A 12,238-nucleotide genomic window follows, 5' to 3' on the forward strand; every position below is an offset into this window, starting at 1 on the left:
AAATATGCAAACGTTTATCAGGATAGGCAAGTTATATCATAATGATCATCTTTGACTGTAACATATTAAAACATTTTACATTTCCAAACTAATACACCCATTTCTTTGTCTCTCACATGGGCTGCGCCAAAGAGCAATGATTGGCACGTTGGACTTTGCATGCAAAGGTACCAGTCCAAATCTTGGGGGTACTATTTTATTACTCTTGACCTTTTCTATTTCTGTCACCTTTGTTTATTGATAGCTCAAATCCAACACCAGTAGGTTGAAAGAGACAATTATTGATTCCTTTCAAAACGTCCATCAGCTTGAACAAGTACCAGAAATACAAACATTATAATACGTTTACATCACATTCCTACACAAAATAGTGTGACATTAAGAAATCATATCCTGTTTTTCTGAAATGCATTTCAGAGGCCTGATTCCCAGCATCCCTTTTTGAAGCTTTCTGCGCTATTGATAAGGCGAATTTAGCACATTTTGAAAGAGAAGTGTTCTTAAATCAAACCTAGAGAACCACAATGACGGTATCATTCAGATAGTACAAATGTTTTTGTATATTAGTATGGAAATTGTGAAATAAAACGTTTTTCATGCTGATTTTCAACAGTCGATCTGCAATCGTGAAACATAAGCTTTTGCTTGGAGGCCTCACAGGTACTGATCTAATTTTCTCTTTTAAGATTATTCACAAATCATATGATATGCTTTGTATAAATCAACTATATTGTTAGATCAAAATTGAGTAAAAAGTGACTATCTCAATTTCATGACATATAGAAGAGTAAGGAGAAGAAGCTCATGTTTCAAATGTGGAGAGGCAACAACTTTTCATTATTTTCACCTCTACTAATTATATGCATTTTTATAATGTATGTGTTTATGTTGTCCTATAAATATACAGAGACATATAGCAAGATATAGGGAGATACATACGTGTAAAGTGGATATGTACAAGTTTATAAGTAAATGAGATGTTTTTCCAATTAATAATTCTAAGAACTGAATGGAAAAAGAAAATCGTAAAGTTTAGATAAGTCCCACTGTGATTTGTACTCAGATCCCGGTTTTCAGAGTCTAGAGTGCTAAGCATGATACCATCAAACCACCTGTACCAGGTTGAGCTTTTCATTTTGAGAGAAGAGATTGCATTCACGGGGGAATCTTATATTTTATTGCAAAATCGTATCTCACATAAAAAGTACTGTTCAACAGAGTGATAGCGTTACTTGAGTCCTCTGGGCAACATCCTTCCCTAACATAGTTCAATATGCAAAAGTTGAACAGAATAGAAAAGTAATAACATTCTGTTGGTCTTTGACTGTAGAACATTAAAAACTTTGAAATGTTCACATTGCTGCAGCAATTTGCTCCCTTGTCACATGGGAGGTTCCATGGTGTAATGGTTAGCACTTTGGACTTTGAATCCAAGGATCCGAGTTCAAATCTCGGTGGGACCACTTTCATGACTGTTGATCAAATCTTTTTCTGTCAAGTGTATTCATAACTATCACAAATCTAACACGGGTAGAGTGAAACATTAATTTATTGATTGTATTCTGAAAGTCTATTCGATGTGAGCAAATGATAGAACTTTTAGAAAACATGGAAATTAAATGGCTCAAAATAATGAGACATTTTGCGAGCTGACTCTGTTTTCTCAAACTCATCACAGGGGGCTGATGCAAGATATTACTTTCTTAAATCTTACTGTTATTGATAAGGGGAAGATGGAACTTTTTAATTGGAAATCCTTCATTAAAACAAAACTTGAGGAATCAAATTGTGTATTATGGGGACAGAAGATATGACGTTTTGAATAACAATCGTGAAATTCAGACACACATATATTTACACTCTGATTTTCTAAAGTAAATCCATAACCATAAAGTAAAATCTTTCGAAAGACGTGTCAAAGGTAATAATCTGAATTTCTCTTTCAAAGTAATTCACAATTAAATGCACTGTGTAAGTCAAGCATGTTGTCATATAAGAAATCAGCAAAAATTAACTATCTCATTACTGGTCATATAGATGAGAGAGGAAATGAACCTAACGTTTAAATTGTGGATGGGAAACAACAGTTTTTAGTTTTCAGCTTCAATACATATGTTTATGAATAATTGATTTCTTTATATAGTCTTATCGCTATCTAGACGGATATAGCTATGTATACATAGATGCATACTTATACGTTGATAAGTATCAGTATAAAACATTGACGTTATGTTTTTCCAAGACCAAATTCTAAGAAATGGGTGAAATAGTAAATCTCATAATTCAAGCAGGTCCCACCGAGATTTGAACTCGGATCGCTGGATTCAGAGTCCAGAGTGCTAACCATTACACCATGGAACCCTCCCATACATGAGTCATTTTTCCATTGAGACAAAAGAGAGCGCATTAGTGCGGGGGCATTTCTTACATTGATGAAACGATATCTCTGTTGAATGCTCATAGTGTAAAGAGCTATAATGTGATTTGATTCTGTTCAGATACATTCTCCTTAACAGTGTTAAATATGCAAACGTTTATCAGGATAGGCAAGTTATATCATAATGATCATCTTTGACTGTAACATATTAAAACATTTTACATTTCCAAACTAATACACCCATTTCTTTGTCTCTCACATGGGCTGCGCCAAAGAGCAATGATTGGCACGTTGGACTTTGCATGCAAAGGTACCAGTCCAAATCTTGGGGGTACTATTTTATTACTCTTGACCTTTTCTATTTCTGTCACCTTTGTTTATTGATAGCTCAAATCCAACACCAGTAGGTTGAAAGAGACAATTATTGATTCCTTTCAAAACGTCCATCAGCTTGAACAAGTACCAGAAATACAAACATTATAATACGTTTACATCACATTCCTACACAAAATAGTGTGACATTAAGAAATCATATCCTGTTTTTCTGAAATGCATTTCAGAGGCCTGATTCCCAGCATCCCTTTTTGAAGCTTTCTGCGCTATTGATAAGGCGAATTTAGCACATTTTGAAAGAGAAGTGTTCTTAAATCAAACCTAGAGAACCACAATGACGGTATCATTCAGATAGTACAAATGTTTTTGTATATTAGTATGGAAATTGTGAAATAAAACGTTTTTCATGCTGATTTTCAACAGTCGATCTGCAATCGTGAAACATAAGCTTTTGCTTGGAGGCCTCACAGGTACTGATCTAATTTTCTCTTTTAAGATTATTCACAAATCATATGATATGCTTTGTATAAATCAACTATATTGTTAGATCAAAATTGAGTAAAAAGTGACTATCTCAATTTCATGACATATAGAAGAGTAAGGAGAAGAAGCTCATGTTTCAAATGTGGAGAGGCAACAACTTTTCATTATTTTCACCTCTACTAATTATATGCATTTTTATAATGTATGTGTTTATGTTGTCCTATAAATATACAGAGACATATAGCAAGATATAGGGAGATACATACGTGTAAAGTGGATATGTACAAGTTTATAAGTAAATGAGATGTTTTTCCAATTAATAATTCTAAGAACTGAATGGAAAAAGAAAATCGTAAAGTTTAGATAAGTCCCACTGTGATTTGTACTCAGATCCCGGTTTTCAGAGTCTAGAGTGCTAAGCATGATACCATCAAACCACCTGTACCAGGTTGAGCTTTTCATTTTGAGAGAAGAGATTGCATTCACGGGGGAATCTTATATTTTATTGCAAAATCGTATCTCACATAAAAAGTACTGTTCAACAGAGTGATAGCGTTACTTGAGTCCTCTGGGCAACATCCTTCCCTAACATAGTTCAATATGCAAAAGTTGAACAGAATAGAAAAGTAATAACATTCTGTTGGTCTTTGACTGTAGAACATTAAAAACTTTGAAATGTTCACATTGCTGCAGCAATTTGCTCCCTTGTCACATGGGAGGTTCCATGGTGTAATGGTTAGCACTTTGGACTTTGAATCCAAGGATCCGAGTTCAAATCTCGGAGGGACCACTTTCATGACTGTTGATCAAATCTTTTTCTGTCAAGTGTATTCATAAATATCACAAATCTAACACGGGTAGAGTGAAACATTAATTTATTGATTGTATTCTGAAAGTCTATTCGATGTGAGCAAATGATAGAACTTTTAGAAAACATGGAAATTAAATGGCTCAAAATAATGAGACATTTTGCGAGCTGACTGTTTTCTCAAACTCATCACAGGGGGCTGATGCAAGATATTACTTTCTTAAATCTTACTGTTATTGATAAGGGGAAGATGGAACTTTTTAATTGGAAATCCTTCATTAAAACAAAACTTGAGGAATCAAATTGTGTATTATGGGGACAGAAGATATGACGTTTTGAATAACAATCATGAAATTCAGACACACATATATTTACACTCTGATTTTCTAAAGTAAATCCATAACCATAAAGTAAAATCTTTCGAAAGACGTGTCAAAGGTAATAATCTGAATTTCTCTTTCAAAGAAATTCACAATTAAATGCACTGTGTAAGTCAAGCATGTTGTCATATAAGAAATCAGCAAAAATTAACTATCTCATTACTGGTCATATAGATGAGAGAGGAAATGAACCTAACGTTTAAATTGTGGATGGGAAACAACAGTTTTTAGTTTTCAGCTTCAATACATATGTTTATGAATAATTGATTTCTTTATATAGTCTTATCGCTATCTAGACGGATATAGCTATGTATACATAGATGCATACTTATACGTTGATAAGTATCAGTATAAAACATTGACGTTATGTTTTTCCAAGACCAAATTCTAAGAAATGGGTGAAATAGTAAATCTCATAATTCAAGCAGGTCCCACCGAGATTTGAACTCGGATCGCTGGATTCAGAGTCCAGAGTGCTAACCATTACACCATGGAACCCTCCCATACATGAGTCATTTTTCCATTGAGACAAAAGAGAGCGCATTAGTGCGGGGGCATTTCTTACATTGATGAAACGATATCTCTGTTGAATGCTCATAGTGTAAAGAGCTATAATGTGATTTGATTCTGTTCAGATACATTCTCCTTAACAGTGTTAAATATGCAAACGTTTATCAGGATAGGCAAGTTATATCATAATGATCATCTTTGACTGTAACATATTAAAACATTTTACATTTCCAAACTAATACACCCATTTCTTTGTCTCTCACATGGGCTGCGCCAAAGAGCAATGATTGGCACGTTGGACTTTGCATGCAAAGGTACCAGTCCAAATCTTGGGGGTACTATTTTATTACTCTTGACCTTTTCTATTTCTGTCACCTTTGTTTATTGATAGCTCAAATCCAACACCAGTAGGTTGAAAGAGACAATTATTGATTCCTTTCAAAACGTCCATCAGCTTGAACAAGTACCAGAAATACAAACATTATAATACGTTTACATCACATTCCTACACAAAATAGTGTGACATTAAGAAATCATATCCTGTTTTTCTGAAATGCATTTCAGAGGCCTGATTCCCAGCATCCCTTTTTGAAGCTTTCTGCGCTATTGATAAGGCGAATTTAGCACATTTTGAAAGAGAAGTGTTCTTAAATCAAACCTAGAGAACCACAATGACGGTATCATTCAGATAGTACAAATGTTTTTGTATATTAGTATGGAAATTGTGAAATAAAACGTTTTTCATGCTGATTTTCAACAGTCGATCTGCAATCGTGAAACATAAGCTTTTGCTTGGAGGCCTCACAGGTACTGATCTAATTTTCTCTTTTAAGATTATTCACAAATCATATGATATGCTTTGTATAAATCAACTATATTGTTAGATCAAAATTGAGTAAAAAGTGACTATCTCAATTTCATGACATATAGAAGAGTAAGGAGAAGAAGCTCATGTTTCAAATGTGGAGAGGCAACAACTTTTCATTATTTTCACCTCTACTAATTATATGCATTTTTATAATGTATGTGTTTATGTTGTCCTATAAATATACAGAGACATATAGCAAGATATAGGGAGATACATACGTGTAAAGTGGATATGTACAAGTTTATAAGTAAATGAGATGTTTTTCCAATTAATAATTCTAAGAACTGAATGGAAAAAGAAAATCGTAAAGTTTAGATAAGTCCCACTGTGATTTGTACTCAGATCCCGGTTTTCAGAGTCTAGAGTGCTAAGCATGATACCATCAAACCACCTGTACCAGGTTGAGCTTTTCATTTTGAGAGAAGAGATTGCATTCACGGGGGAATCTTATATTTTATTGCAAAATCGTATCTCACATAAAAAGTACTGTTCAACAGAGTGATAGCGTTACTTGAGTCCTCTGGGCAACATCCTTCCCTAACATAGTTCAATATGCAAAAGTTGAACAGAATAGAAAAGTAATAACATTCTGTTGGTCTTTGACTGTAGAACATTAAAAACTTTGAAATGTTCACATTGCTGCAGCAATTTGCTCCCTTGTCACATGGGAGGTTCCATGGTGTAATGGTTAGCACTTTGGACTTTGAATCCAAGGATCCGAGTTCAAATCTCGGAGGGACCACTTTCATGACTGTTGATCAAATCTTTTTCTGTCAAGTGTATTCATAAATATCACAAATCTAACACGGGTAGAGTGAAACATTAATTTATTGATTGTATTCTGAAAGTCTATTCGATGTGAGCAAATGATAGAACTTTTAGAAAACATGGAAATTAAATGGCTCAAAATAATGAGACATTTTGCGAGCTGACTGTTTTCTCAAACTCATCACAGGGGGCTGATGCAAGATATTACTTTCTTAAATCTTACTGTTATTGATAAGGGGAAGATGGAACTTTTTAATTGGAAATCCTTCATTAAAACAAAACTTGAGGAATCAAATTGTGTATTATGGGGACAGAAGATATGACGTTTTGAATAACAATCATGAAATTCAGACACACATATATTTACACTCTGATTTTCTAAAGTAAATCCATAACCATAAAGTAAAATCTTTCGAAAGACGTGTCAAAGGTAATAATCTGAATTTCTCTTTCAAAGAAATTCACAATTAAATGCACTGTGTAAGTCAAGCATGTTGTCATATAAGAAATCAGCAAAAATTAACTATCTCATTACTGGTCATATAGATGAGAGAGGAAATGAACCTAACGTTTAAATTGTGGATGGGAAACAACAGTTTTTAGTTTTCAGCTTCAATACATATGTTTATGAATAATTGATTTCTTTATATAGTCTTATCGCTATCTAGACGGATATAGCTATGTATACATAGATGCATACTTATACGTTGATAAGTATCAGTATAAAACATTGACGTTATGTTTTTCCAAGACCAAATTCTAAGAAATGGGTGAAATAGTAAATCTCATAATTCAAGCAGGTCCCACCGAGATTTGAACTCGGATCGCTGGATTCAGAGTCCAGAGTGCTAACCATTACACCATGGAACCCTCCCATACATGAGTCATTTTTCCATTGAGACAAAAGAGAGCGCATTAGTGCGGGGGCATTTCTTACATTGATGAAACGATATCTCTGTTGAATGCTCATAGTGTAAAGAGCTATAATGTGATTTGATTCTGTTCAGATACATTCTCCTTAACAGTGTTAAATATGCAAACGTTTATCAGGATAGGCAAGTTATATCATAATGATCATCTTTGACTGTAACATATTAAAACATTTTACATTTCCAAACTAATACACCCATTTCTTTGTCTCTCACATGGGCTGCGCCAAAGAGCAATGATTGGCACGTTGGACTTTGCATGCAAAGGTACCAGTCCAAATCTTGGGGGTACTATTTTATTACTCTTGACCTTTTCTATTTCTGTCACCTTTGTTTATTGATAGCTCAAATCCAACACCAGTAGGTTGAAAGAGACAATTATTGATTCCTTTCAAAACGTCCATCAGCTTGAACAAGTACCAGAAATACAAACATTATAATACGTTTACATCACATTCCTACACAAAATAGTGTGACATTAAGAAATCATATCCTGTTTTTCTGAAATGCATTTCAGAGGCCTGATTCCCAGCATCCCTTTTTGAAGCTTTCTGCGCTATTGATAAGGCGAATTTAGCACATTTTGAAAGAGAAGTGTTCTTAAATCAAACCTAGAGAACCACAATGACGGTATCATTCAGATAGTACAAATGTTTTTGTATATTAGTATGGAAATTGTGAAATAAAACGTTTTTCATGCTGATTTTCAACAGTCGATCTGCAATCGTGAAACATAAGCTTTTGCTTGGAGGCCTCACAGGTACTGATCTAATTTTCTCTTTTAAGATTATTCACAAATCATATGATATGCTTTGTATAAATCAACTATATTGTTAGATCAAAATTGAGTAAAAAGTGACTATCTCAATTTCATGACATATAGAAGAGTAAGGAGAAGAAGCTCATGTTTCAAATGTGGAGAGGCAACAACTTTTCATTATTTTCACCTCTACTAATTATATGCATTTTTATAATGTATGTGTTTATGTTGTCCTATAAATATACAGAGACATATAGCAAGATATAGGGAGATACATACGTGTAAAGTGGATATGTACAAGTTTATAAGTAAATGAGATGTTTTTCCAATTAATAATTCTAAGAACTGAATGGAAAAAGAAAATCGTAAAGTTTAGATAAGTCCCACTGTGATTTGTACTCAGATCCCGGTTTTCAGAGTCTAGAGTGCTAAGCATGATACCATCAAACCACCTGTACCAGGTTGAGCTTTTCATTTTGAGAGAAGAGATTGCATTCACGGGGGAATCTTATATTTTATTGCAAAATCGTATCTCACATAAAAAGTACTGTTCAACAGAGTGATAGCGTTACTTGAGTCCTCTGGGCAACATCCTTCCCTAACATAGTTCAATATGCAAAAGTTGAACAGAATAGAAAAGTAATAACATTCTGTTGGTCTTTGACTGTAGAACATTAAAAACTTTGAAATGTTCACATTGCTGCAGCAATTTGCTCCCTTGTCACATGGGAGGTTCCATGGTGTAATGGTTAGCACTTTGGACTTTGAATCCAAGGATCCGAGTTCAAATCTCGGAGGGACCACTTTCATGACTGTTGATCAAATCTTTTTCTGTCAAGTGTATTCATAAATATCACAAATCTAACACGGGTAGAGTGAAACATTAATTTATTGATTGTATTCTGAAAGTCTATTCGATGTGAGCAAATGATAGAACTTTTAGAAAACATGGAAATTAAATGGCTCAAAATAATGAGACATTTTGCGAGCTGACTGTTTTCTCAAACTCATCACAGGGGGCTGATGCAAGATATTACTTTCTTAAATCTTACTGTTATTGATAAGGGGAAGATGGAACTTTTTAATTGGAAATCCTTCATTAAAACAAAACTTGAGGAATCAAATTGTGTATTATGGGGACAGAAGATATGACGTTTTGAATAACAATCATGAAATTCAGACACACATATATTTACACTCTGATTTTCTAAAGTAAATCCATAACCATAAAGTAAAATCTTTCGAAAGACGTGTCAAAGGTAATAATCTGAATTTCTCTTTCAAAGAAATTCACAATTAAATGCACTGTGTAAGTCAAGCATGTTGTCATATAAGAAATCAGCAAAAATTAACTATCTCATTACTGGTCATATAGATGAGAGAGGAAATGAACCTAACGTTTAAATTGTGGATGGGAAACAACAGTTTTTAGTTTTCAGCTTCAATACATATGTTTATGAATAATTGATTTCTTTATATAGTCTTATCGCTATCTAGACGGATATAGCTATGTATACATAGATGCATACTTATACGTTGATAAGTATCAGTATAAAACATTGACGTTATGTTTTTCCAAGACCAAATTCTAAGAAATGGGTGAAATAGTAAATCTCATAATTCAAGCAGGTCCCACCGAGATTTGAACTCGGATCGCTGGATTCAGAGTCCAGAGTGCTAACCATTACACCATGGAACCCTCCCATACATGAGTCATTTTTCCATTGAGACAAAAGAGAGCGCATTAGTGCGGGGGCATTTCTTACATTGATGAAACGATATCTCTGTTGAATGCTCATAGTGTAAAGAGCTATAATGTGATTTGATTCTGTTCAGATACATTCTCCTTAACAGTGTTAAATATGCAAACGTTTATCAGGATAGGCAAGTTATATCATAATGATCATCTTTGACTGTAACATATTAAAACATTTTACATTTCCAAACTAATACACCCATTTCTTTGTCTCTCACATGGGCTGCGCCAAAGAGCAATGATTGGCACGTTGGACTTTGCATGCAAAGGTACCAGTCCAAATCTTGGGGGTACTATTTTATTACTCTTGACCTTTTCTATTTCTGTCACCTTTGTTTATTGATAGCTCAAATCCAACACCAGTAGGTTGAAAGAGACAATTATTGATTCCTTTCAAAACGTCCATCAGCTTGAACAAGTACCAGAAATACAAACATTATAATACGTTTACATCACATTCCTACACAAAATAGTGTGACATTAAGAAATCATATCCTGTTTTTCTGAAATGCATTTCAGAGGCCTGATTCCCAGCATCCCTTTTTGAAGCTTTCTGCGCTATTGATAAGGCGAATTTAGCACATTTTGAAAGAGAAGTGTTCTTAAATCAAACCTAGAGAACCACAATGACGGTATCATTCAGATAGTACAAATGTTTTTGTATATTAGTATGGAAATTGTGAAATAAAACGTTTTTCATGCTGATTTTCAACAGTCGATCTGCAATCGTGAAACATAAGCTTTTGCTTGGAGGCCTCACAGGTACTGATCTAATTTTCTCTTTTAAGATTATTCACAAATCATATGATATGCTTTGTATAAATCAACTATATTGTTAGATCAAAATTGAGTAAAAAGTGACTATCTCAATTTCATGACATATAGAAGAGTAAGGAGAAGAAGCTCATGTTTCAAATGTGGAGAGGCAACAACTTTTCATTATTTTCACCTCTACTAATTATATGCATTTTTATAATGTATGTGTTTATGTTGTCCTATAAATATACAGAGACATATAGCAAGATATAGGGAGATACATACGTGTAAAGTGGATATGTACAAGTTTATAAGTAAATGAGATGTTTTTCCAATTAATAATTCTAAGAACTGAATGGAAAAAGAAAATCGTAAAGTTTAGATAAGTCCCACTGTGATTTGTACTCAGATCCCGGTTTTCAGAGTCTAGAGTGCTAAGCATGATACCATCAAACCACCTGTACCAGGTTGAGCTTTTCATTTTGAGAGAAGAGATTGCATTCACGGGGGAATCTTATATTTTATTGCAAAATCGTATCTCACATAAAAAGTACTGTTCAACAGAGTGATAGCGTTACTTGAGTCCTCTGGGCAACATCCTTCCCTAACATAGTTCAATATGCAAAAGTTGAACAGAATAGAAAAGTAATAACATTCTGTTGGTCTTTGACTGTAGAACATTAAAAACTTTGAAATGTTCACATTGCTGCAGCAATTTGCTCCCTTGTCACATGGGAGGTTCCATGGTGTAATGGTTAGCACTTTGGACTTTGAATCCAAGGATCCGAGTTCAAATCTCGGTGGGACCACTTTCATGACTGTTGATCAAATCTTTTTCTGTCAAGTGTATTCATAACTATCACAAATCTAACACGGGTAGAGTGAAACATTAATTTATTGATTGTATTCTGAAAGTCTATTCGATGTGAGCAAATGATAGAACTTTTAGAAAACATGGAAATTAAATGGCTCAAAATAATGAGACATTTTGCGAGCTGACTCTGTTTTCTCAAACTCATCACAGGGGGCTGATGCAAGATATTACTTTCTTAAATCTTACTGTTATTGATAAGGGGAAGATGGAACTTTTTAATTGGAAATCCTTCATTAAAACAAAACTTGAGGAATCAAATTGTGTATTATGGGGACAGAAGATATGACGTTTTGAATAACAATCGTGAAATTCAGACACACATATATTTACACTCTGATTTTCTAAAGTAAATCCATAACCATAAAGTAAAATCTTTCGAAAGACGTGTCAAAGGTAATAATCTGAATTTCTCTTTCAAAGTAATTCACAATTAAATGCACTGTGTAAGTCAAGCATGTTGTCATATAAGAAATCAGCAAAAATTAACTATCTCATTACTGGTCATATAGATGAGAGAGGAAATGAACCTAACGTTTAAATTGTGGATGGGAAACAACAGTTTTTAGTTTTCAGCTTCAATACATATGTTTATGAATAATTGATTTCTTTATATAGTCTTATCGCTATCTAGACGGA

At 33.9% G+C, this 12,238-nt stretch overlaps 9 non-coding genes across 9 annotated transcripts; 5 read left to right on the forward strand and 4 right to left on the reverse strand.

Annotated features, from left to right (window-relative positions):
- The first annotated feature begins 1,391 nt into the window (after positions 1-1,391).
- Positions 1,392-1,463, forward strand: TRNAQ-UUG (transfer RNA glutamine (anticodon UUG)). Its single transcript has one exon. It is a non-coding gene; the product is annotated as a tRNA-Gln (tRNA).
- Positions 1,464-2,289: 826 nt separating this feature from the next.
- TRNAQ-CUG (transfer RNA glutamine (anticodon CUG)) lies at positions 2,290-2,361 on the reverse strand. The gene has a single exon. It is a non-coding gene; the product is annotated as a tRNA-Gln (tRNA).
- Positions 2,362-3,911: 1,550 nt separating this feature from the next.
- Positions 3,912-3,983, forward strand: TRNAQ-UUG (transfer RNA glutamine (anticodon UUG)). The gene has a single exon. It is a non-coding gene; the product is annotated as a tRNA-Gln (tRNA).
- Positions 3,984-4,807: 824 nt separating this feature from the next.
- Positions 4,808-4,879, reverse strand: TRNAQ-CUG (transfer RNA glutamine (anticodon CUG)). Its single transcript has one exon. It is a non-coding gene; the product is annotated as a tRNA-Gln (tRNA).
- A 1,550-nt stretch (positions 4,880-6,429) lies between these two features.
- Positions 6,430-6,501, forward strand: TRNAQ-UUG (transfer RNA glutamine (anticodon UUG)). The gene has a single exon. It is a non-coding gene; the product is annotated as a tRNA-Gln (tRNA).
- An 824-nt stretch (positions 6,502-7,325) lies between these two features.
- TRNAQ-CUG (transfer RNA glutamine (anticodon CUG)) lies at positions 7,326-7,397 on the reverse strand. The gene has a single exon. It is a non-coding gene; the product is annotated as a tRNA-Gln (tRNA).
- A 1,550-nt stretch (positions 7,398-8,947) lies between these two features.
- On the forward strand, positions 8,948-9,019 carry TRNAQ-UUG (transfer RNA glutamine (anticodon UUG)). The gene has a single exon. It is a non-coding gene; the product is annotated as a tRNA-Gln (tRNA).
- Positions 9,020-9,843: 824 nt separating this feature from the next.
- On the reverse strand, positions 9,844-9,915 carry TRNAQ-CUG (transfer RNA glutamine (anticodon CUG)). The gene has a single exon. It is a non-coding gene; the product is annotated as a tRNA-Gln (tRNA).
- A 1,550-nt stretch (positions 9,916-11,465) lies between these two features.
- Positions 11,466-11,537, forward strand: TRNAQ-UUG (transfer RNA glutamine (anticodon UUG)). The gene has a single exon. It is a non-coding gene; the product is annotated as a tRNA-Gln (tRNA).
- The last annotated feature ends 701 nt before the right edge of the window (positions 11,538-12,238 follow it).

This window comes from Lissotriton helveticus, chromosome 4_1 (genome assembly GCF_964261635.1).
Source record: "Lissotriton helveticus chromosome 4_1, aLisHel1.1, whole genome shotgun sequence".
Taxonomy (NCBI): Eukaryota; Metazoa; Chordata; class Amphibia; order Caudata; family Salamandridae; genus Lissotriton; species Lissotriton helveticus.